Genomic DNA, 25,009 nt, shown 5'->3' with positions numbered 1-25,009 from the left:
CCCTGGGCAAGTCACTTAACCCTCATTGCTCCACCAAAACAAAACAAAACAAAACAAAAAAACAAAAATCCCCCCCAAAACAGTAAAGCCAGATCTCCTCAATGGCCAGGGGAAGATTTAATTCTCAAACATGAAAAGTCCTAAGATTTCTTCTCTGGAATGCTAACAGATCAATGAAAACCTGCTTATAAGTACCTGAACAGAGTCAGTTCAAGTGATAATTCAATTCAGTATTAGCAATGTTTATTCCAAAGGCAAGTTAAACAGAATTGCAAATTTGAATAAATAGAATAACTCTCTACAAGAATATTCTCTAACACAAAATGACCAATATGGTCATATTTTATATAATTTCACATGTATAACCTATATCTGATTGCTTGCTGCCTCAGGGATGGGGGAGGGGAAGGGATAGAATTTGGAACTCAAAACTTTAAATAAAAATGTTTATTTTAAAAAAGATAAAAAGGGGCTACTAGGAGGAGTTCAGAGAAACCTGGAGGGTCTTATGTGAGCTGATGATGAGTGAGATGAGCAGAACCAGAAGAACATTGTACACAGTATCATCAACATTGAGTGTTGACCTACTGTGATGGACTATATTATTCTCACCAATGCAATGGTACAGAAGAGTTCCAGGGAACTCATAATAGAAGAGGATCTCCAAATCCAAGGGAAAAAAAAAAAAAACTGTGGAGTATAGATGCTGATTGAACCATACTATTTCTTTTGTTTTAGGTGCTGTTGTTTTTGTTTTTTTTTCTATTTTGAGGTTTTGCATTACTGCCCTGATTTTTTCCTCTTATAACAGGATTAATGCAGAAATAGGATTAATGTTATTATGGATATATATATGTGTGTGTATAGATATATATATATGTATATAGATATATAGATATAACCTATATCAGATTACCTGCTGTCTAGGGGAGGGGGGAGGGAGAAAAATCTGAAATTGTAAAGCTTGTATAAACGAAAGTTGAGAACTATCTTTACATGTAATGGAAAAAATAAAATACCTTATATGTTAAAAAAAAAAAAAAAAGGGGGGGCTGCTAGGTGGTGGTGGATAGAGCAACGGCCCTGGATTCAGGAGGACCTGAGTTCAAATCCAGCCTCAGACACTTACCAATTACTAGCTGTGTGACCCTAGGCAAGTCACTTAACCCCAATTGCCTCACCAAAAAAAAAAAAAAAGAAAAAGAAAAAGAAAGAAAGAAAGAAGGATAAAAAGAACATACTCTGTAATATTAAAAAAATCAATTTTGAAGTGTATAAAAGCTGTCACAGAGTTAATTAAAATGGAGCAGGTTAGAACAAATACAGAAATTACAGCAATTAGAAAGATTTAAGTTACTCTGTTAAGAAATCAAACTTCTTAACAGCAAAATGGAGATTTAATAATGCCATTTGCTATCTAGAAGTCAAACCTTTTCTTTTCTTTTAACTTTTATTTGGAGGTCAAATTTTAGTAGCCATAGTCATCCAACATAAAACTATTTAAAGTCTTATACTTATTCATACTAAGAATGAGCCCCTGAAAAGCCTCTTAACTCAAGAAGAAAAGGAAAAAAAGCTACCACAGAGCTCATGTACTCCTTAAGAGTTCCATCACCTCCAGATTCTCACCCAAACAAATGTGTATAAAAATTGTGGCAGTTGACAATTGACAGTAAAGAAGTAGAGAGTTGTGAAAAACTAATGAAAGTTGGAGGAAATAAAGGAACAGAAGGACTGAAAAACCATGTAAGCACAACAGTATGGGGCCCATTTTAGGATAGAGAGAAAAAGCCCATGACATCTTAAAAATCCTGAAGTCATTATATCCCAGCATAGTACAGTAACTGATACTCAATAATGACCCTTGGTCATCAAGAGTCGGTTAAATTATCTTCAATATGCTCTGTTCAAAGAGGTGCAACAGGATGTAGTAGATAGAGTTGGTCTTGGTGTTAAGGCCTGGGTTTCGAGTCTTGCCTCTGCACAAACTAGCTATGTATTTAACTACAGTCAAATAATTTAGCCTCACTATCCAAGGCAACTCTCTAGGACTGTAAGTTACAGGAAAACTGCCAAGTTTCCACACTGATGAAGTCACAGACTCAAACCAAAACAAATACTCTTTTCAAAAAAGGCACAAGTATGTAATTCATACTTCAAAATATTTCCAAAGAGATGGTTAGGAAAAAAATGTTGCTTAAAGGAGTAAGCTTAAATTGTTTGGAAAATTGATTTATATGAAATTTGTTATTTACCAGCATTGTCAAGGTAAACGAAATATTACTTAATCTAGAAATATTGTAATATGATAAATTAGAACATGAGATGAAAAAAAAGATGTCCCATTCGTGTTTATATCCCCATTTCTTCCTGCAATTTATCTTCCCCCTTCCATTTTGCAGTAGTCTTTTTATTGATCTTTATTCAAACCATGTCTAAGTGTAAATTATTTTTTTAAGCTGTCTTTGAGAAACATCCTTGCAGACAAATTTATAAACCTAATTTTTTTAAGTAGTGGTCCCACTTAGATGTATCACCATCTTTCCATCCATGAATAGCATTATAATACAAACCTAGCAGTGATCACCATATCAGAATGTTAAGTCAAATAATTAATGAATCCCTCTTCAAATCAGCTTAACAACACAATAACAAGGCAGAAATGAGCATGAACAATTTATATAGCAGACTGAAAAACTAAGGGACTATGCCTGTAAGTCAACCTAAAATTTTTCAGTCTTGATGATCAAAGTTATATACTATGAGAAGATACAATACAATCTAGGAGGGGGGAAATTTGCCCAATAGCCAATTAGGATTAAAGAGGGATCTTACCCACACCACTCTAGACAAAATCTCATACATATATTAAGAATATTTTATGATTAAGATAAAGTTGTTTGGCAAGACTGAAGAATCTGAGGTAGCAATTCAAACAGAATGACTAATGATAAAATGTTATTGCAAGGTCTGTAAAACCATACAGTAACACTCATACTAATTTGGGGGAAACTATCTCAGCTAAGAAAAAACAAATTATGGTTTACTTATAAATATTTCTGGAAAATAGTCCTATTTATCCCTGGAAAATGAGATGGATCTAGAACTAATTAGGAGGAGATCACATCAGAACACACCTGGAAAACTGCACAGTATTTTCAGTGATCTCAAGCTGCTGGATAAGGGAAAACCAATTAATTCCCCAGATGACCTAGCAAGCAGTAAAATAAATAGAGTCTATATAATAACAGATAAGAGGAGACTGGTTGCTGACATAGGATTCAATTCTGTGATATTTAAAATTGGATATACGAGCATTAAACTCCCCCTTTAACTTTTCCCTTATATATCTCCTAGACCACTAAGAAAAAGAAGCCTCTGAGCTTTAATCAGTGAGGGACTAGTTTTTATTGTTAGTGAATTAATTAGACAACAAAAGGTGATACCGATTAGGGAAATAGGAAAGTAGAAATACAAATGAATAATCTTAGATCTAAGCTTAGTCTATATTCCTTTATAAAACTCATCGAATCCCAAAACTGCCTTCCAGGCCAAGAACCAGCACCAAACACCAAAAGCATGCGCCATCATGGCTAAGCTGAAATGCCAGAGCGAGAGAGTCCCAACTTCCATTCCACCCTCAGTTTTTAAACTGCTGTCCCAGAAGTTGGTGCCCTCAGACACGGCATGCTTGGCCAGCTCTCCAGGCAGCAGCAGGCACACGGCCATTCCTCGCGGTCTGCTCCCCAAAAGGGCGGTCCTTCAAAAGCCGCTTCAGTAGCATAGGCTCAACTCTCAAATGATGAAGTTAAATCTTCAGTTTTTACCACATTCCCCCCTTTGTTTCATTTGAAAAACGAATGAGTTTGTTCAATGAAACAATTCTAAACTGGCTGACTCTGTACAGATCACTAATTAGTAAAAGTCAAAATCAACAACAAATTAGAAGAAAAGATAAAATTGAGAACAATGGGTATAATAACGACAGTTCCAACCTAACCTACTTAAATAAGCTATTGATTCTCAATTATGGAAAATGAATTAAAAAACTCATAGACCAATTATCAATATTTCTATGAGAAGTTTAAGGTAAAACTGCCACAATGAAGAAGCCAGGATCTCAAAAAAAACCACCAAGTTAGGTATAGAAGATGAGCAGGTAACAAAAGATAAATACAAAAACATGGCCAATGGGTAGAGAGAAGTTTAAAATTCAGAATGCATAAAGATTGACAAGGAATGCTGAGGACAACAAAAGAGGAAAATGGAACAATGATAATCACAGAAGGCAGAGTTGCATAATTCTTAACTATGCTGTTTTCTCAGCCAAAGAAGGTAATCTTTGCACTGACAAGGACAAACAAAAATGGCTAACAGGGAGTTGATGTCCAAGAAATTCATTAAGGGTAAATATTTCTACCAGGCTCAGAGAGCACATACCCCAGGGTACAGAAACAACTGGTGGGCATGGTTGCTAAGCCACTATCAGTGATTTCTGAAAAGTCATGGGAAAAATCAAAGTGCTACAAGATTGAAAGACAAATAGTCTACTTTTAGGGGAAAAAAAGGTGAAGAGAATGGAGTCAGCAAACCACAGGCCAGAAAAGTTAACTTTAATGCCTAGCAAAATTCTAGAATGAATTTTTAAAAGGATGGTAAATGAACATCCAGAAAATGAAGTGGTAATAACAAAAAGACAGAAAGCCTTCAGGTCATTCCAGGCTAACCTTATTTCTTTGTTTAAAAAAAAAAAAATTAAAAGCTGGTAGATCAAAAGAATCTTGTAGAAAGAATTTACTTAGATTTTAGCTAATCATTTCAAGGATCATGGCCTTTTTGTTTGTTTGTCCAGTCATGTCTGACTCTTCATTACCCCATTTGGGGTTTTCTTAGCAAAGATACTGTGGAGTCATTTCTCATTTCCTTCTCCAGCTCATTTTACAGATAAGGAAACTGAGACGAATAGGGTTAAGTGACTTGCCAAAGGTCACAAAGCTAGTAAAGCCAGATTTGAACTCAGAAAGATGAGTTTTACTGACTCAAGGCTCAGCATTCTATCCACTCTGCCACCTAGCTACCTTGAAGTATCATAGTTGTGGAAAATAAAGGTGTGGCATAGAGTCGGAACAAGTAGGTAGGTAGATATGGAAATGGCTGAATGGCTGGACCCAAAGGGTAATATTTTTTTAAATAATAAATATTCCAAATTTTATCTCTCCTCTCCCACCCCCTAATCCCCAGGCAGTAAGCAATCAGATATAGGTTATACATGTACAGTTACTTAAACATTACCATATTAGTTATTCTGTATAAGAAAACTTGAACAAAAAAATGAAAGTGAAAAATAGCATGCTTCAGTCTGTGTTCAATCAATATCAGTTCCTTCTTTGGAGGTGGATAGTATGCTTCGTCATTAATCCTTTGGGATTGTCTTAGATTATTATATTGCTGAAAATATTTAAGTCATTCACAATTCTTCATTAAAAAATATTGCTAGGGGCAGCTAGGTGGCACAGTGGATAGAGCACCAGCCCTGGAGTCAGGAGTACCTGAGTTCAAATCCGGCCTCAGACACTTAACACTTACTAGCTGTGTGACCCTGGGCAAGTCACTTAACCCCAATTGCCTCACTAAAAAAAATATATATATATTGCTGTCACTGTGCGCAACATTCTCCTGGTTCTGCTCACTTCTTTATACATTAATTCACACAAGTCTTTCGAGGCTTTTCTGAAATCATCCTGCTTGTCATTTCTTACAGAACAATAATATTCTATCACCATCATATACCCCGGCTTGTTTAGCCATTCCCCAACTGATGGGCATTCCTTTGATTTCCAATTCTTACCCACCACAAAAAGAGCTGCTATAAATATTTTTGTTCAAATAGGGCTATTTCTCTTTTGGGGGGTGTCTTTGGGATATAAACCAAGTAATGGTATTGCTGGATCAAAGGGTATGCACAGTTTGATAGCCATTTGGGCACAATTCCAAATTGCTCTCCAAAATGGGTGGATCTGTTCACTACTCCACCAACAGTGAATTAGCATCCCAGTTTTCCCATATCCCCTCCAACATCTAGCATTTTCCTTTTTTGTTATATCTGCCACACTGATAGGTGTGAAGTGATACCTCAATTGTTTTGATTTGCATTTCTCTAATCAGTAGTGATCTAGAGCATTTTTTCATATGACAATAGGTAGCTTTGATTTCTTTGAAAACTCTGTTCGTATCCTTTGACTATTTATCAAATGGCGAATAACTTGTATTTTTATAAAATTGACTCAGTTCTCTATATATTTGAGAAATGAGGACTTTATCAGAGATACTTGTTGCAAAAATTCTTTCCCGGTTTTCTGCTTCCCTTATATTCCTGGTTACATTAGTTTTGTTTGTGTAAAACCTTTTTAATTTTATATAATCAAAATTATCTATTTTACATTTTATATTGCTCTCTATATCTTCTTTGGTCCTATATTCTTCCTCTGTCCATAAATCTGAAAGATAAACTATTCCATGCTCTCTTAATCTGCTTATGGTATTACCCTTTATGTGCAAATCATGTACCCATTTTGACCTTATTTTGGTATAGGATGTGAGATGTTGGTCTATACACTTTCTGCCATATTACTTTCCAAACTTCCCAGAAGTTTTTGTCAAATAATGAGTTTTTGTTCCAAAAGCTTGGATCCAAAGGGTAATAATTAAGATTTAATGTCAACTAGGAAGGAATTCTCCACTGAAGTGGAGACCTGTGTTTGGCCTGGTACTAGTTATTATTTTTTATCACTACCTTGGACAAAGGTATAGTTGGTTTACTGATTAAATTTACATATGACACAAAGCTAGGAGAGGCAGCTAAAACATTAGATGGCAGAATTAGGATGTAGTTTGGTACAGTGAAAAGAACTGACTCTAGAGACAGAGAACCTGGGTTCAAATTCTACCCCTGACATTCACTACATGTGTGACCTTGGACGAGTTACTTTAACTCCCTATGCGATGGTGCCCCAAATCAAACATCTTGTAACTAGCTAAAAGAATCAGACATACCCCTGAATAAACATAACAAAAATATCAGTAAATTAAGAAGTGGGTTACTGAATTACTGGAAAACTCCCCATTCTAGAGTTGAAAAACTGAAGTCAGGCCCCTGAGAAATGATTGTTCTTTGGGAGAGGAAAGAATTCTCCAAGTGACTCGGATTAAAAAACAACAACAACAACAACAAAAACTCACAAAATCTAAAAGACAGCATACCTAAATCAAGATAAACATACAGAAGAGTTGTAACGAACATGTAAGAATATTGCCAAGGGGACTAATGCCTACAATGAGCTGAGGTTTACCAAAATTTAAAGTTAGTTATTAATTGTTCATGCCCTCTGACACAAAGATTCCACTATGGGAAATGTTCTCCCCAAAAGGCTACTAACAGAAAGATCAGTAAGTACAAAAAAAATAATAACAGAATTAATTGTTATAATAAGAAAAAGTAAAATACCCACCAGATGATCAGGGAATGGATAAACAGATATATTAATATAACGATATTAGAACACTATACAAAATGGAAAATATAAAGAATTCAGAGAACTACAGGAAGACAAATAATGTAATTACAAGTACACTAGTCATTAATAATGTAATTGAAGTCATGCATAAAGAAAGTAGAACCAAATTTTTTTTAAACTAGGCCAATATAGACAATGCCTATGATAATGTGAATAAAGTCAAATTTGAGAGGCCACAAAACTTTACTCAGACAACAAGGTACAGCTTTCTTTTAACAATAAATAAATTGTTTCAGGGAATGTTATGTATGTGGGAGGAACAACTGTGTTTGGTGGGAAGTATCTTATCTTCAAGAAATATCAATAAATTTAATTTTCTATTTTTTTTGCAGGGCAATGAGGGTTAAGTGACTTGCCCAGAGGCACACAGCTAGTAAGTGTCAAGTGTCTGAGGCTGGATTCAAACTCAGGTACTCCTGAATCCAGGGCCGGAGCTTTATCCACTATGCCACCTAGCTGTCCCCAATAAATTTAATTTTTTTTTCTTTTTCTTTTTTTTTTTTTTAGTGAGGCAGTTGGGGTTAAGTGACTTGCCCAGGGTCACACAGCTAGTAAGTGTTAAGTGTCTGAGGCTGGATTTGAACTCAGGTACTCCTGACTCCAGGGCCAGTGCTCTATCCACTGCGCCACGTAGCTGCCCCAATAAATTTAATTTTGAAAAATATATTGAGGGCATAGATTATGTCTTCATACCTGCCCTGCTACCTTGCAGAATGCTTAGCTCTTGGCAGGTATTCAACACTTTAATGAATTTCTGGCGCTACTCCTATGTCAAGCAATTCTTTTGTATTGGTCTTTTGTTCTTCCTTCCAACTTTTGGGCAGGCCATGTTCTTTCAGGTCTGAGTTTATTGCATATCTCTGTGCTATAATGGTTTCTTTAGATGCCTTTCTCTTTTAGTTCACATCAGCATCACTTATTGTACTGTCAATTTCATTTTTCAGAGATTTCTATCAAACACAGCTCAGTGGGTCAGTCAGGCCTTAGACACTTACTAGTTGTGTGACTCTGTCCAAGTCACTTAACCTCTCTTTGCCTCAGTTTTCTCAACTATAATAGTGGTAATAATAGCACCTACCTCTCAGGGTTGTTGTGAGAATCAAACGAGATCATATTTGTAAAATGATTAACACAGTACCGAGCATATAGTGGGTGCTTTAGAAATGCTTATATCTAAATCACTACTGATTAGAGAAATGCAAATTAAAACAACTCTGAGGTACCACCTGACACCTATCAGACTGGCTAATGTGACAAAAAAAAGAAAATAATAAATGTTGGAAAAATTGGAACACTAATGCATTGTTGGTGGAGCTGTGAACTGATCCAACCATTCTGGAGAACAATTTGGAATTATGCCCAAAGGGCTATAAAAGCTGTGCATACCCTCTGACCCAGCAATACCACTATTAGGTCTTTTTCCCAAAGAGATCATAAAAAAGGGAAAAGGACCCACATGTACAAAAATATTTATAGCTGCTCTTTTTGTGGTGGTAAGGAATTGGAAACTGAAGAGATGCCCATCAACTGAGGAATGGCTAAACAAATTGTGGTATATCAATGTAATGGAATACTATTGTGCTGTAAGAAACAATGTGCAAGGGGCAGCTAGGTGGTACAGTAGATAAAGCACCGGTCCTGGATTCAGGAGGACCGGAGTTCAAATCCAGCCTCACACACTTGACGCTTACTAGCTGTGTGACCCTGGGCAAGTCACTTAACCCTCACTGCCCTCCAAAAAACCCCAAAACAAAACAAACAAAAAAAAGAAACGATGTGTAGCAGATTTCAGAGAAACCTGGAAGGATTTACATGAACTGATGCTGAGTGAGTTTAGCAGAACCAGGAGAACACTGTACACAGTATCAACATTATGTGTTGATCAGCTGTGATAGAGTTGATTCTTCTCAGCAATACAATGGTCCAAGATGGTTCCAAATGATGATGGAAAATGCTCTCCAAATCCAGAAAAAAAAAAAAAAACTGTGGAATCTAGATGCAGATTGAACCATACAATTTCTATTGGTTTTTTTGTTGTTGTTGTTTTTCTTTTTTGAGGTTTTTCCTTTTTGCTCTGAGTCTTCTTTCACAGCATGACTGTTGCAGAAATATGTTTAATTTGATTGTACATATTTAACCTATATCAGATTACTTGCTGTCTTGAGGAGGGGGGAGGGAGAAAGATTTGAAACTAGAAATCTTATAAAAACAAATGTTGAAAACTATCTACATGTAACTGGAAAACAATCAAATACCTTTTTTTTTTTTGGCAGGGCAATTGGGGTTAAGTGCCCAGGGTCACACAGCTAGTAAGTATCAAGTGTCTGAGGCCAGATTTGAATTCAGATCCTTCTGACTCCAAGGCCAGTGCTCTATCCACTGCGACACCTAGCTGCCCCATATCAAATACTTTTATGGGAAAAAAAAGAAATGCTTATTAAAGAAATTGAGGTGATCAGTACAGCAAGTGGTAGTGTTAATGGAGTGAACCACACTGATTCCATCTTGTGACTCAATTCTGGAGATAGCTCAGTTCCCTTTCCATCCAATTATGAGTCTAGTCCAATTTCTGTCTTGTGAGAAAATTTTTATTCAACTGTGGGAATTATGAGAAAATGTTACTGCATTATCTGAACCTAGTCCTGTGTGGCTGGGAAACTGGACCACCTTTACTGCCTATTTAGAGACCCTTAACTAAGGACCTAGGTTATGCTGACCAGAAACCCAATCAGATCAAAGGATTGATACAAGGAGTTTTCTCACAATTATACATCTCAAGCAATTCATATTTCTTATCTGAAAATTGGCCCCATACTCGTCAATTAGTTATTGTTTCCATGTTCCTTTGATTGAACAGTCACTTGGGGGGGAATGGGACACCTCTTTTTCTGATTTCAGAGAATTGCACTTTTTCACTCTCCCTTACCAACTTGGAAAGCCCCTAATCTTTCTTCCAACTGGAAATCAGATTACCTAATTTCATATCTTGGTCAATTGTTTTCTTTTAATTGATTGGTCTTCTTTGTTTTTGATGCATATAAGTTTGTCTCCCCCTGTGTTTGGGGTCCAGTGCCAAAGCTGAGGGGACCTGGTCCTGTTTTGCTGAGCAACTGGCATGCATTGCTTAATAAATCAATATGCTCAGAAGCTCAAACCATTGTTTTCCTCATTTTCTTTCACCTGCCATATTATTTCCTCCCTTTCTTTCTTCCTTTTCATCCTGTGACCATTTTGAGTTAATACCTAGAGACTCAGAACTATATTAAGAGAGTGAAGTGGCTGCCAAAAAAGTTACAGACGTATAATGCCCAGGACAAAGTATAATAGTCCCACTGTACTTTGACCTGGTCAGACCACATCTCAAGTGCAATGTTCACTTCTGAATGGAATTTTAAGAGGAATATTGGCAAACTAGAGTAAACCCAGAAGAGAGTGACCAGGATGGTGAAGAATATTGAAATCATGCTGTATGATGCACAATTTGAGGAACAACACATTTTTTACCTGAAAAAGGATGACCAAGGACATGTTTAATATTCAGATGTTTGAAAAACTGTTATATTAGATTTAATATGTATAGCTCCAGAAAGAAGAACCAGCAGGTATAAGTGATAGGCAGGCAAATTTCACCTTGATCTGAGAATTTCTTTCAAGTATAGCTGTCTAAATCTAACAAGAACTTCTTTGCAAAGTAGTCAGCTCTCTGTATCACTGTTAATGTTCCAGTATAAGCTAGATCAACGTCACCCTGAGGATGTTAAAAGAGATTCCCAGGGGCGGCTAGGTGGCGCAGTGGATAAAGCACCGGCCCTGGATTCAGGAGTACCTGAGTTCAAATCCGGCCTCAGACACTTGACACTTAACTAGCTGTGTGACCCTGGGCAAAGTCACTTAACCCCCATTGCTCCGCAAAAAAAAAAAAAAAAGAGATTCCCACATTGGGTAAGAGGAAAGTTGAACCATTTAAGAACAGCTGATATATTAATATACCTTTATAACACACAGAACTTTTATATGCAGTTTATCTCATCTGATCCTCACCACAATCCTGTGTAATGGGACATAATGACAACGATAATTTGATTATTTTACAAGATAAAGACACTTGGACTCAAAGCAATAAAAATCACTTGCCAATAGTCACAAAGCCAGTAAATGATAGAGCCAGGACTAGTTTGAGCTACAGTATCCTTTCCACTGTGTCACTCTATGGATCCTTTCAGCTCTATGGGTAATTAGGGGCTAAAAAAAAATGATAAAACAATGCATCCATAATTCTATGGATCTATGACATTCAAAATCATTATTCTCAGAGCCTTAAATATACATCTTTTAATTAAAAGTTTTATGGTTTCAGCTTAACTATAGCATAACATAGCAGAAAATTCAAAAGCCATAACAGAGCAGAAAATTCAAAAGCCACTTCATACAACACCACTGCCAATCATAAAGCATTCTAAATATCTAGGCATAGCAATAACATCTCCAAACTTCACCCTTTGAGCTGATCCTAGTCATTCCACATTACTTAAGTCTCCACCTCAACAATATTGACCATGTGCCTGGCACATAGTAAGGACTTAATAAATATTAATAAATATTTATTGAATAAATGTCCTAGAATCAAAATGTTCCCTGCTACAGAAACCATATAGTTCTCTTGGAGAAATAATAAAGTGAGGGGAAAAGGAGATAAAGGAAACCCATTCCACACTGTATCAAAATGAAAAAGGTAAAAGGGGGAAGGGGCAGCTAGGTGGTGCAGTGGATAAAGCACTGGCCCTGGATTCAGGAGGACCTGAGTTCAAATCTGACCTCAGACACTTGACAATTACTAGCTATGTGACCTTGGGCAAATCACTTAACCCTCATTGCCCGCCCCCTCCAAATAAATAAATAATTAAGGTAAAAGGTCTCATACTTTATGAGTTATCCATTTTTAGAATCCATCCAATGAAAAGACTAAATGAATGTTTTCTACTCTTTTATTCATAAACATAAACTATCTCTATACTAGTATGAGAGGATTCTTAGATAATCTCTAAGTTTCTGAAAGTAGAGGGCTCCAAGTAACCTAGCATAAGTAAACAGGCTAAATTAGCACTGTTTTAGGATTTGTTACTGCTGTCAAACCTATAGTTTTAATAGCTGCTTGTTAACAGTGGCCTCTGCAAAATGACAGATCTTCTATTTTTTTGATGGCATCTTCCTTTTCTACTGTTTTGGCATTTCCCCCCATTTTTGTCAATAATGTCACTTTTGGGGGGGGGGGAGGTATCCAGTTAGAATTCTACAGTTGTCTAGGACTCTTTCCTCTTATTCATCCCATATACCCAATTTGTTATTCTTAAAAATATCTTTTACTCCCCTCTCTCCCATTCTAACTGCTAAATAAACTAGTCCAGGCACGTAACATATAACCTACTGAAATAGCTTTAATTGTCTTTCTGGCTTCAATTTAATTCAACAAACATTTATTAAATGACTAAGTAGTAACTACAATTAAAAAAAAAAAAAAGACAGTTCCTGCCTTCAAAGAGCTTTCAGTACACTTCGAGGAAGAGAGGATTAAGACAGGTATATATAGAAATAACAATGATATGACTTAGGGCATGAGTGGGACACATTTTGGTAAGATAATAAAATTTTGAGAAGAGAAAGAATACTTTCATCTAGATGATCATGGAAGGCTTTCCAGACAAGAAGCCACACAAGCTGAGCTTTGAAGGAAGAAAAGAATTCTGAAATGTAAAAATGAGAATGGAATGAAATCCAAGCATGGGATAATGGTTTAAGAAATATATGGATTTTTAAAAATATATACATATATGGATATAGAAGATAGCAGGTCAAATGTGGGAAACATTTAACAGTCCATTTTGGCTGGAACACAAAATGCATGACAGGTTGCGATGTGAAATAAGGTTGTAAAGGTAGACAAGCTGATTGGGGTGGATCTTAAATGCCAGGTCCATTCTGTAAACATATTCTACAAATGAAGGCCAGAGTATACTTTAAATAACTACAATGTTCAAATCAATACTTTCATCATGTCACTTCCAAAATCAAGAATCTCCAGTGGCTTCCTAGTATTTAAACTCTAAACTCATTAAGTCTAAACTCTGCTTAACTTTTAGGCCCTACCCTACCTAGGGAAATCTCACAACTCCTCAATACAGACCCTCTGCCACACTCATGCCAACATACCCCTGTTTTCTATTCACTCTCCAGTCACTACCAGCTAATATCTTTGTTCATGCACTTTCTCTTCCTCTCTAATTTTCTCTATCTAAATCCTACCTATCTCTGGAAGGCTCAGACCTTCCTTCAAGAAACCTTTCCTGACAACCAAGCACAATCTCTCCTATCCCTGAATTACTGTAGTACTAGAAGTCTGTGGCAATAGACTCCAATGTGGGGACTGTATAATCCCGGGACAATGCTATAATGACAAAGAGTAAAGAATCAAAAGTGGGAACATGGGTCTCAGCCCACCCTCCTATGTGTAGTCGTTCACGAGTTTTCCTCTAACACAGATATACCACCAATTTTACTTAGCATACGGCTACATTCCCTACTTACCTCCCTCCTGCACCTGACCAGCTCTCCTAACACCTATGTAAAGTCTCAACCTCTCCCCTTCTGTGCAGTTTGTGTGCAGAACCCATTTGAAAAAAATCTCCACTTCCAGGTGTACATCCTATCCCCAGATTACTTCATGGCTGTTACAGTCACCCCTCAGTGGGGCAGCTTCTGTGCTCTGAGGCAGCCAGCATGTAAATAAGAGCCATATTCCCCCTTCTGCTTTTTTTTTGTTTCATTGTTGTTCCCCTGTGGGATAGAATACACTAATCTGGATGAACAAACATGGATGGGTTATCCTCTACATGGTGGATCTCATTACATAATCTCTCCCATAAATCCCTCTCTCTTCCAATTTCCTTAATTCTATCAAGGACATTATGCTCCTTTATATCTCCTGAATTCTAAACCTTCTTAACGTTGATTCCTTACTTAACCAAAAGTGTTGTCATTAAAAGTGACCTGTGGCAGAAGGTGATAGTGCAACCCATCAACCTCATCTTCAGGTATCTCCAAAACCAGTCCGGAATCCAGGTGTGGCTATATGAGCAAGTAAATATGCGAATAGAGGGCTGCATAATTGGTTTCGATGAGTATATGAATCTTGTATTGGATGATGCAAAGGAGATTCACTCTAAAACAAAATCAAGGAAACAACTTGGTCGGATCATGCTAAAAGGAGACAACATCACTCTACTAAAAAGTGTCTCTAACTAGAAGTTTGTGGTCTTTTAAAGGACACTCGGGAATCGATGTTTTGTTTTGTTTTCTTGGTTACACTTGGTGGGTAGTAATAGTAGTACATCTTTTTCCATGTTGTTTCACTGTTTTATGGCATTATGACAATAAATGGCCCGATTGGGGAATTGTTTCTATTTTTTAAAAAAAGTGACCAGTGATCCCAAATGCCAAAGCTTATGGTCTTTTCTCAGTCTTCATCTTTCTTGTCTTTTCTGTAGGATTTCACTCTGTTGATCACCCTTTCCTCCTAGACACAATCTTTCATCTCTTCTCTTCCTGAAAACTATATATGTCACTTGTAAAAACTCTCAGATATGTAAAGTTAAAAAACTTGCAAACAAAACTGCTTAACTATTTGAAAATCTTCCAAATGGGGTTTCAGTGAGTTTGAATTGATTTGTTAACACGATAAAGAAGCTAAATCTTCCCATTAATTTGTAAGAACTAATGAAAAACTGCAAAAGACTTATCAGAAAAGATGAAAATATAGTAACAAAATACCCACGATAACTTGGGCATAACTGCTACAGGAAATTGTGAATCTTAATATGTTTGTGAAATTTGCTGTGATAAGCATTAAAACCAACTACTAACATAAACTGAACTCAGAATCAGATCTTTGAATCGCTCTGCCACAAAATGTCAAACTAAGCCTTTCAAAAATATTCAAGCAAATTAAAATTATCTCATTAAAAACATCATTTGTAATATTTTAGTGAGAGCAAAAAGGGTCTGTGCCATTGATAACTAAATAATATTTTAAATATTTTTTCTTTCTCATATCCTTTGTGTGTAAGTTTTATAACATTTAGAGTATTCATAATTATAATTGTGTAATGTATATGATTCATAAATAAGTAAACACATATATTTCTATAGCATACAATAAGGAATATAACTATCCCGTGGCATTTAAAAGAGCACATCTTATACTTCATCACTACCCAGGAGAAGCAAATGATAAGGGTGATATGGGGAGTCATCTGAGCAACAAGATGGAGGATTAGACATTTTCTTTGATTCCCCATGACTTCTCAAATCTCCCAAAACACAATTTATGTGCTAAGGATAAAACAGCTTCAGCTGACTCCACGGTCTAGGACACTGGGAATACAAAAGGTTTAAAAAAACAACAAACCAAAAAACAAAACATAAAATGACCCTCATTGACCCCTGTCCCACCTCCCATACTACAGGCAGCAAGGCTGTATTAGTAGAACCAGGACTCCACATATAGGTCAGGATTTGCAACAAAAACAAACCCCCCTCCATCCCCCTTCCTTCCTTCCAGTGTGATCTGGGTTCAGAGATGCAGAAGTTTGCTCAAGCAGAGATAGCCAGCCAGTGGGGCAAGTAACCACCCTTCAGGAGCAAAACCCTTGTAAGGCCCCAAACCCTGTAGTATCACCAAAACAAAGGTCTGAAATGCCCATGCTAGGACAGAAAATCCTGTTGTAGCACCACAGCAGCTTTCTGAACTTCCTAGAGCAAACAGGACACTGTGTGTGGGTGAGGGTTAGGTGACAGGTGTTGTGTAGCATTCCATTAATCCTGAGGAAAAGGGCACAGCATCTAAACTGGGGCCAGTTCTAACCACCCAAAAGTCCCTTGTGGCAGAGACCTGGCCTGGTGAATAGCGAAGCATGAGAGGAGAATGAGATGCTTTGAGATTCAGTTTCCAAGGAAATAACCATTACAGAGGATAGCCAGAAAGAGAAGTCAGAAGAGAAAGACAAAAGGGAAGTCAAATATCTCAAGAAGATGAAAATTAAAAGACCTTGGACATAACCAAATAAATCAACAGGGATAATATTAACAGAAGGAAATACAGCCTCCAGGTCTAGTAAACAAGTTCAGTTATCTATGAACACAGCAAATAAAGGAAAATTATCCAACGCTTGATGAGACAGAAGACTCAGTGGAATTTTAAAAAATGGAACTACAACACACTGTTTCCGTGTGCTTCAAAAGAGAAATGGGAATTATTATAGCAGAATGTAATGCCTTCACAGCAAAAACAATGAGCAGAATAAAAAAACAACTGTAATCTACAAAGTCCCACCAAGGAAATAAAAACAATAGATTGGGAATGCAAATATACAGCAGCGAAGGACAATCTAGATGAGAAGCAAAAAATAATAACATTAAAAGAAAACATGCTGACTATGCAAACAAAACATATTGATCTTGAAGACAAGATGTGCAGAGACAACTGCAGATCATAGGTCTTGCAGGAGAACATGACAGAACAAAAAACCTTAATACCATAATGCAGGAAATAATAAAATAGAACTGTCCAGAACTTGGTAAGGAAAATGAAATATACAGAAAATGAAATTCACAAATCACCACCAGAAAAAAACAACTAAAGTTGCAAACTCTAAGACACACAGTGCTAAAATTTAACAATGGAAGCAAGTTCTATAAGTAATCAGAAGCAAGATCTTTAAATACAAAGGAAAGGAAATAAAATGCAAGATTATTCTGCACCCATCAAAAAACTGAGGAAAGAATGAAATAATGCATTCCAAAGAGCAATGGAGCTCAGGATAAAGGCTAGGGTGACCTTCCATACAAATCTGAGTTTAACATACATGAAAAAAAGATGGAACTTTAATAATGAAGAGGCATTTGAAACATTTTTGGAAAGAAAACCAGAACTGTAGAGATTATTTGCTTCTCAGATACCCCAAACAGAAATGCAGAAGTGAGTAAATGCAGCAGGCAAAGGAACCAACAGCAATGGAGTGATAGTAGAGAGACCAGTAAAAACAAACAAACAAACAAACAACCCAACTCTAAATATACACAAAGAAACAGAGGTAAAGATTGAAGTCTTATGGAGGTAACAATGAAGAAACAAGCCTGGGGCACTAGGTACAGAATTTAGTAACAATTTGCCTATAGGTAAATTAATGTTTGTTTTTTTGTTTGTTTGGGGGGTGGGGTGGGGACTAAATTACAGTATGAGGTGGTACATGAATGGGGAGGTAAGGGAATGGGATAAAGAGGAATGTGCGATATGTCCGGGTCAAATTGAGGGCTAGTAATGAGGGGAATTTGATACCTGTGGTCTCAGAAAGAGAAGAGCCTCAGAAGAGAAGAGGGGAGTGGGTAAGGAGGACTGAGAGGGAAGGTCTGAAAAGGAGGGGGAAGGAAAAGAGAAAGGTAGATAACCTTGTGCTGAATGTGTCATGAGGGATATAGTGCTTGAAAAATCTAAGTCCACCCTTGGGAGGGGAGGATTTGGAGAAAAAAACCAGGGAAGCACAACAGATGAATACTGGACTGCATGATCAAGGATGTGGTAAAGGGAGAGGCTCTACCATGGGACTGTCTCTTTTCCAACACCTGCAATAACTGGCATTGTTCTGGAAGTGAGGCACACTAGAAAAGGGGAATTCATGGAAAGGGTACCCTGGAAGTACTGATTGCATAAAGAATACAGAGAAAAGTAAAAGACCAGAAAATTACAGGAGTCATCAATCAAGAGAATGAGGATCTAGACAGAAAGAGACAGTAATAAAAAGGATGAGAGAGAGCCTTTTTGAAAAGGGGCACAAAAAAAAATTAAATTTTAAAAACTAAAGCACTAGCCCTGGAGTCAGGAGGACCTGAGTTCAAACCTGGCCTCAGACACTTAACACTCACTAGCTGTGTGACCCTGGATAAGTCACTTAACCCTCACTGTCCCATCAAAAAAAAGGGGGGGGGTGAAGAAAGGGGGAAGGAATTATTTAACTAGTTAAAAGCAGGAAATAAAAAGGAGCTAATAAGCAAAATCCTGAAAGGAAAAGGGGTAGTAACAAATGAAAGGAAGAAATCAGGGGTGGAGGAAGAGTGGAAACATGACCACCTTAAAAATGATTAAGGTAAAGTAACTGAAGAAACTGAAGTACTGTGTTTATAAAAGAGAGGGGAATCATAACTTTAAAAAAAATTAGAGACAGATGGAGAAAAATATAGAACTAACTCTCATAACTTTAAACGTGAATGGACTAAACAATTCAATAAAATGAAAGAGAGCGACAGATTGGACAAGAAAGCAAAGCCATACAATCTGTTGCTTACAAAAAAAAAACCATTCAAAAAACAAAGACCTATACAAAATAAAACTGAGGGAGCAGAAAAAAATTACTATTCATGAACTGAATTCAAAAAGCAGGAGTTGCAATTATGTTATCTGACAAAGCAAAAACAAATATTCAAAAAATAAAAAGGAATAAACAAGGAAATTATATTACACTAAAAGGAACCACGGATGACAAACCAATATCAGTAATAAATTAATATGTTCCAAATACCTTAGAAGCCACTATCATAACGGAAACAATATCTGAAGTACAAGAAGACAGACAGTAACACAATATTGACAGGAGACATCAATATTCCTCCCTCAGTTTTAGATAAGTTTTACAGAAAAATAAACAAAAGGGAAATTATAGAACTAAACAAATTCCTGGAGAACCTACAGTTAAAAGACATAAAATCTTCTAAATGGGACAGCAAAAGAATAAACATATTTCTCAGCACTCCTAGATTTCAAACACTTAAAAAGCAGCAGTCATCAAAACTATCTGAGACTAGTTAAAAAAGAGACAGATCAATGGAACAGACTAGACAAGGGAGAATTAGTAATGATAGCACTCAATCAATAACCCAGTGCTTAATAAAGCAGAAAACAAAAATTACCTAGGAAAAAACTCTTTATTTGACAAAAACTGCTAGGAAAATTGGATAAAGTAGTCTGGTTGAAGTTCATCTTAGACCAACACCTTATGATACATTCTGAAACACATTCTAAATGGACGTGTGACCTTAATATTAAAGATTAGCCTATAAAAAAAATCAGAAGAGAAACAGATCATATACCTCTCACAGCTGTTGGTAGGAGACATACCCTTAACCAAACAAGATATAGAAGCAATTACAAAAGATAACACATTCTGTGAAAATAGAAAAGCTTCTGCACAGGCAAAATCAATGCACATTAATAAGGAAAGTGGCCAATTGAAAAAAAAATCTTTATCAAATTTCTGTGATAAGGGTTTGATAGACAAGATATATAAATTTTATATACACATGACAAATAGCCATTTTCCAACAGATAAGTGGTCAAAGGGTATGAACAGTTTTCAAAAGAATTGCAAAGTAGTCACAATCACATGAAAGAATGCTCCACTAATATGAAGGAAAATGCAAATTTTAAAAAACCCTGAGGTTTCACCTCAGATTCTGAAAACTGGCAAAAATAACAAATGGCAACAGTCAACCTTAGAAGGGTTGTAGAATAATAGGCAAACATATTCATTTTTGGTGGAGCTATAAAATAGTACAAATATTTTGGGAAGTAATTTGGAATAATGCAAATAAGTAACTTAAATGTCCATATTCCTTTTTTTTTTTTTAAGTGAGGCAATTGGGGTTAAGTGACTTGCCCAGGGTCACACAGCTAGTAAGTACTAAGTGTCTGAGGCCAGAATTGAACTCAGGTACTCCTGACTCCAGGGCTGGTGCTCTATCCACTGCGCCACCTAGCTGCCCCTAATGTCCATATTCTTTAAAGTAGAGACTATATATATATATATATATATATATATATATATATATTACTTCAAGGAAGCCACTGATAAGAAGAAAGTCCCCATATATACCAATATATTTATTGTAGCACTTTTTGTGAGTTGGAATTAGAAACAAAGTAGAAACCCACCAATTGGGGAACAACTAAGGAAATTATGGTACCAAATGTAATGGAATATCACTGTACTGTAAAAAATGATGTCTGATGAATACAGAGAAGCATGGAAAGATCTATATGAATTAAATGAATTAAGAGTGAGCTATGAGTGAATTAAGCAGAATCAAAAAATAAACATTAATTGCAACAATAGAAATAAAAAACTATACACCAAAAAAATCAAAAGTAAAGGAAACTGGAGAGCAGCTAGGTGGCACAGTGGATAAAGCACAGCCCTGGATTCAGGAGAACCTGAGTTCAAATAGGGCTTCAGACATGACACTTAACTAGAAGTGTGAGCCTGGGCAAGTCATTTAACTCTCATTGCCCTCCACTAAACAAACAAATGAATAAATGAGTAAATAATTACACCAAAAAAAAAGGTAAAGGAAACAAAATTATAAAGATCAAATCAAGCAGGACTAAACTGAGGAGATATGAGAGGATATCCCCAACCCACCTCTTTGTGGAGGTGGGAGGCCCACAGGTATTATACATTGCACATTTTCTGACTTTTTCAATGTATTGATAAGTTATGCCGATTTTTTTTCCCTCTCTCAAAAAAATAGTCTATTATAGGGGAGGACTCTCTGGAATGGGGTGAGAGAAGGATATTTGGGATAACTATAACCATAGAAGAAACAAAAGATAATAATAAAAACCTTTTTAAAAAATGATATGGTGGGATAAGCACAGAATTTGGTGTGAGAAGAACTACATAGTGACTGGCACATAGTAGGCATTCAATAAATACCTGAATTGATTTAAATGACTTCTAATCTAATGGAATTTACAGTTGGGGGATGCATATGCATGCAACCATAATATGTAAGTCCACAGGAGGTACAAGTAAAGAAATTTCAAGGGAGAAAGGTCACTAGTGACTTAAGGGAACACATAATAAACCACTTTAATGCTGGACTTTAAAGGATGGATAGAAAGAATTCAACAGTAAATAGTAATTGCAGGCATAAGGAACATCATGAACAAGGACACAGAGGCTTGTAAAATAAGGGTATTTAGCAATGGCAGTGAACAGTCTACTATAGCTGGGTCATAAAGAGCTAGATAGATAGAATGATCCAAAAATGTGGAAAGTCTTGAATGCCAGGATAAGCAATTAATACTATTCAGTAAGCAGTGGGGAACCATTGAAGGATTTTCAAGAAAGAATGACATGACTATAAGTAAAATTAATCTGATGGTACTATTAATGAAGAATTAGCAGGAGAAACAACATGGAAAGATTGAGAGTTCTTAAGAAGCTATAATAGTTCAGACAAGGTAGTAGTAATAAGGCCTTGTGTTAGCTAGGATAGCAGCGGTGGAAAGGGAATGTCAAGATTTATTTGTATTGGAGTTCAAATTAACAAGATTTGGTTAACAATGCAATAAGAAGGAAAAGGAAGAAATGTTGTTTTTTTTAAATCAAGGTTTTAAAACATGGAAGTCTTGGGAAATGGTGGCACCAGTGACAGAAATAATATAAAATTAGAAAGCAGGGTAGGTTTTGGAGCAAAGATCTTAAGTTCAGTTTCCAAATATTGAGTTTGAAGTATTGGTGGAACATCCAGAAGGTGACTAGAAACACATCCCAAGAGGTCAGGGCTCTGTAAATTTGAGAGGTAACTACACAGAGCTGATAACTGAAGCCATGAACTCATGTGAGTAAGATTACCAAGGGAAAGATTATAAAGAGGAGTGCCAAGGGCGGAATACTAAATACCCACTTCAAGGCACTAGGAAATGGACAGGGAAGAAGAAATGAAAAAGAAGGAACAACCAAAAGTGTAATAGAACAAAGTAAGTATGGAAGACATTCACTTTAGTGCATTATTTGACTGTACTTACCAAATCATAATTTTGAAATGAAGGAAGGGGTAATCAACTGTGTCAAATGCTGCAGAACAGTCCAGACAAATGAGGGCTGAGAAAGGCCACTGGATATAAGAAATCACAGTGAATTTTGTGAAAATGCCTTCTGTAGAGCAGTTGGAGTTGCCAGATTACAAAGTGCTAAATTAAGTGCAAGATGAAGAAGTAGTTGCATAAAAAGTAAAGAGACAGGGGATGAATAGCTATAGTCATAGATTAGATGGGGTAGAAGGAAGGGAAAGGTTTTTAAGGATTGAGGATACCTGAATATGTTTTTATAGGCAAGGGGGGAAAAGGCAGTGGAGAAGAACACACACAATCCAGAGGACAATTCCTAGGAACAAATATAGGCAGAAGCAGGAAGGAATTGGGATCAAGAACACAGGTTGAGGGATTAGCTTTTGCAAAAAAGTGAAGATAACTTCCCCTGATACATGAAAGAAGTGATGTCACTGAGATAATCTGAGTAGTTGATAAAGGAAATTGAGGGATTAATTTTTTCAGTGAAGTAAGAGGTTAAATAATCTGTTCTAAATCTAGGGGTTGAGGAAAAGGTTTGGAACAGTTTCTGTTGGGTGCAAGATAAGTCAGTAAAAGTAGAATAGGATTTCCAAGCAGCAAAGAGGGTCCAGATGAGGTTATGTTTGAAGCAGAACAGATTTTTCCTATAGAAACAATGTTATAAATAATGGTTAGCTTCACAGGTTGCTCACAAAAGCAAAAGTAACTGAACTACATCTAGTAACTAACTAAAGTTCTGGGTCCTGAGAAGTAATATGGCCCCAGAAAAGAAGAGGAGAAAGAAACCTTTTTTTCTGTGCATAACCAGGCCTAGATTTCAAATAGCCCACATTTGCCTTTGGTACACCTCCCATCTCCTTTTTTTAAATACTTCCTGATCCCCTTAAGCACAGACCTCAAGTTGCCTTAAATCCATCAAGTAAGATTCTCACTTGGGAGGCTAGTTTAAGTAGATTTATCCTGCTCTTCATACTTTCCACCCACTACCTCCCCAATGTTTGTTTGTTCCAAAATTATCTACCTCCTTTTCCCTTCCAATCAAAGATCCCATTTCCTCAGTGAATAACAATGCACAAATCCATATAGAAAAAAACACACATTTAAATGTCAAAAGAAACTATGATTAATAAACCATCAGGTTAAACTAAGATACAAGCCAAATAAATCCCTACTTTATGATTTCAAGTAGTATAACAAAGGAAAAGAAAAAATAAATTGGAGCAACATGGCAAACAGGCAAGTCTGTCCAGTGCCATGTGGAAGGCTTAACTTTAAGTCACCTTTTCCAAACTTTTTGGTTTCTTCTTTTCCTCCACTTTAAACCCTCAGCATCTACAAAATCTCCAAAATTTTTCACAGTGACTCTCACGGTAGCAATTTGGGGGGCTCCACCACCAAATGGAGGGAGAGATTTTGTTTGTAAGGGTACTATTTCCTTGTCTGTATTAGATTATTGAGTTTATATAGCACCTTTCCTCCAAACTAATTAACTGTGAATTACTATAAAATGTTTAATGAAAAGCATATTTGGAATGAATAGTCCTAGAATGTTATCCATTTTAGAGTATGATAAAGTGGCTTTCAGTTAAGTACTCTCCTCATATTAGTTTTATCTAATACTAAACTGGACATGTATCTTAATAGAAGAAAAAACAAAACCAGTGCAAGGCAATTTATCATATTCAGACAAAATTCTAGACAAAAAAGTTTTTTTTTAATCGAGTCCAAATTATTATTTCTTCTTATGCTTGGTAAGATATAGAGGCTGGGTTCAATTTTAGAGTCTAAAAATCTGCTTCAAATATTTGTTCTGCCATTGTGCCAAAGCTAAGTGACCTTGGCCAAGTCATTGACCTCTCTGGGCCTCAGTTTCCTCATGAGTATAATGAGGATATTGGAATGGATAAAAATCTAAATTGTCTTCCAGCCCTAAATCTGTGCTCAAAAGATCAGTTAATCAAAGTGCTATGAATGATATAACTACTTAAACTGACATTTATAATGCAAACTCTGGTTAGTAGTACCTCAATCAATAATCAAATGTACACAATACACATTCACAAACGTTTAAGCTCAGAATATTCTTATTTCAAAAATTTACCGTTTGTTATTTCTGACATGACTGAAAAACTAATCAGAAATATACTTAATGTAACATCATGAAATGTATCAGCATTACCAAAATTCCAAAGCTAACTTCCCCACACTGTGAGGACAGTCAAGGGCATTATAGACACTTGGATAGTAACATTGAGGGATTTCTGGTATTAACTTAATTGGGCCAGTTGGTTCACATGGTCACATGACATGAGGTCACAGCCTATCTCCACAGAGTCTAGTTATCTTCAAAAAGAAAAAAAAATGCTTAACCTCTATACACCACTCCTGATATAGGTGGGGAGTGCCTTCTTTATAAACAAAAAGATAGTACATTTCTTAGTACTATTTGCATTCTGTAGATTTCAAAAAAAATAGG

At 36.3% G+C, this 25,009-nt stretch overlaps 1 protein-coding gene across 3 annotated transcripts in view; it reads right to left on the bottom strand.

Moving 5' to 3' along the window:
• RIC1 (RIC1 homolog, RAB6A GEF complex partner 1) overlaps positions 1-25,009 on the bottom strand; it is a 159,628-nt gene that overhangs the window by 133,319 nt on the left and 1,300 nt on the right. The window lies entirely within an intron of this gene.

Source organism: Dromiciops gliroides, chromosome 1, assembly GCF_019393635.1.
Source record: "Dromiciops gliroides isolate mDroGli1 chromosome 1, mDroGli1.pri, whole genome shotgun sequence".
NCBI lineage: Eukaryota > Metazoa > Chordata > Mammalia > Microbiotheria > Microbiotheriidae > Dromiciops > Dromiciops gliroides.
The sequence above is the reverse complement of the archived record's forward strand: the minus strand, read 5'-3'. Positions and strand labels throughout refer to the sequence as shown.